The sequence below is a fragment of the Sapajus apella genome, unplaced genomic scaffold, assembly GCF_009761245.1.
Source record: "Sapajus apella isolate SASKATOON/1434 unplaced genomic scaffold, GSC_monkey_1.0 scaffold48, whole genome shotgun sequence".
NCBI lineage: Eukaryota > Metazoa > Chordata > Mammalia > Primates > Cebidae > Sapajus > Sapajus apella.
Genome location: NW_022436988.1, coordinates 14,946,329 through 14,948,568, shown reverse-complemented (window position 1 = coordinate 14,948,568; position 2,240 = coordinate 14,946,329).

Here is a 2,240-nt window from a genome sequence, read left to right as displayed (position 1 = left end):
CCTATACCACCCTACACTACCCTATACCACCCTACACTACCCTATACCACCCTACACTACCCTACACCACCCTACCACCACCCTTCACCACCCTACACCACCCAACCACCACCCTACACCACCCCACACCACCCTTCACCATCCTTCACCACCCTTCACCACCCTACACCACCCAACCACCACCCTACACCACCCTTCACCACCTGACACCACAGTGGTCAGCAGTATTCAAGGCTGCTGAGATGTTGGACTAGAGGAGTGGGCATGTCCATGGGACTCAGGTCTGGGAAGCCATCAGACAATACCCCTCCCTCCAGGGAAAGGAGCCAGTGTGAACAAGTGATGTGGGAGAACATGTAGGGTCCTGGCATGTTGACTTTAAAGAAGAATGGACAGGGTTGAAGGCAAATGCAGAGGACACAAGCCATTAAAACTGCCGGAGTGAGCGGGGGTGTGAGGGCAGTTGCTGGCGTTAAGGCTTGGAGAGGGGAAATTTTTCTTGACTGCAGCCCAACATCTCCTACTTCTGAGACTGGAGAAGGCAAAAAAGAAAAGATGGAACAAAATCCCCCTCTCACTGCCCTTCTCACTGCCAAGTACCACTTATCCTCCCGCCCCGCAACATGAGGAGATTCATGACCACTTCAGGCAAGCCGTGTTTCCACCTGCTGGGAAGAACACTCCCCAAGGAGTTGGGTTTGGGAGCAGGAGGCTGAGGATATCTTGGCACGGACCAGTTGAGGGATTCCTACTAACCAGTCAAATTTAAGCTGGTTTCCCTCCAGGGGAGAGAGGGCTGGGCTGGGTGCTGGAGCTCAGTGCCTGCGATCCCGACACAGTGGAGGGACGCTGAGGGGGTGCGGCTGGTTTTTATCCCCTGCGGCATCTCATCTCACTGCAAGCACCCTGCCGAGGGTTTGGACGAAGGTGAGCAGGAGGCGAGGCGCTGCCTTTGGAGGGGACCAGCTGGCAGCCCTGCTCCAAGGCTCCCTCCCTTACACATGTGGCAGCCCAGGCTCCCAGTCTCGATCTTAGTAGCCCAGGGGCCAGAACGCTGAGCAGCCTCTTGTTAAACCTCAAAGACTTCTTTGTTCTATAGCTGAGGACCAAAAATTCAGGGCAGCATCTCTTGGCTGGTTGCTTGGAGGTTGCTGGGAGAATCCTTCAGTGAGAGAAAAAGAGGTTTGGACCAAGATCACAAAAAGAAGCCAGTTCTTTTCTGCTTTCTGTTCTTTGCCTGGAGAGAGGCTCTGGCCACTTCCATTTTCTTTCTTTCTTTTTGAAATGAAGGAACAGAGCTTCAAGTTTGCCTGTGCACAGCAGCCCCTGGGTGCTTTAAAACCCACTGATGCCTCAGTCCCACCTTCAGAGATTCGAACTTAATTGGGGTGGGGTGGGACTTCCCAGGGTGTTCTAATATGCCACCAAGGTTGAGGGCCGTGGGTTGTCATTGTGCTAGCTTTTCCGTGTTTACCTCTAACAGCCATCATGGGTCCTTTCCTCCCTGGCTGAGTGAGGCTGTATACAACCTCACTTAGAGATCGAAAATCTGCAGCGAGGCTTTTGTTTTCTATTTGTTCATTTCATTTATTTATGTATTTGAATATGCTACTTTTTATGACCGAATCAACAGTGAAAGCACAATTTGGGAAAGCTAACTGGTAAGTGGGTGAGAATCTCCATAAGTATTACAGAGTAAGAACAAACATCGTTAAAAATGATCCCAGCACTTTGGGAAGCCAAGGTGGGCGGATCGCGCCAGCCCAGGAGTTTAAGACCAGCCTGAGCAACATGGCAAGATCCCATCTCTACAAAATATATATTTTTTGTTATTAATCACTTCAACTTTCTTTTTTAAGAAACTTTTATTTTTACTTTAAGTTCAGGGGTACGGGTGCAGGTACAGGTAAATTGAATGTCCCAGGGTTTTGGTGTGCAGATTATTTTGCCACCCAGGTAATAAGCATAGTGGGTTTTCATTCCTCACCTTCCTTCCTCTCTCTGCTCTCAATAGGCCCTGGTGTCTGTTCCCTTCTTGGTGCCCATATGTACTCACACATTTGAGGCTTTTAATCAGTTGGTCTCTTGACTCACTCTGAAGCAGAGCAATTTTTTTTTCCTGTAATCAGGACCAGCCAGCCAATGCGGAGCCAGAGGGGAGAGGACGCGAACACCATGGAAGCCTCTCCTGCCTCTGAGTTGTTGATGGTTTTCTCTCCCCACCTAATCACAAACTCTGA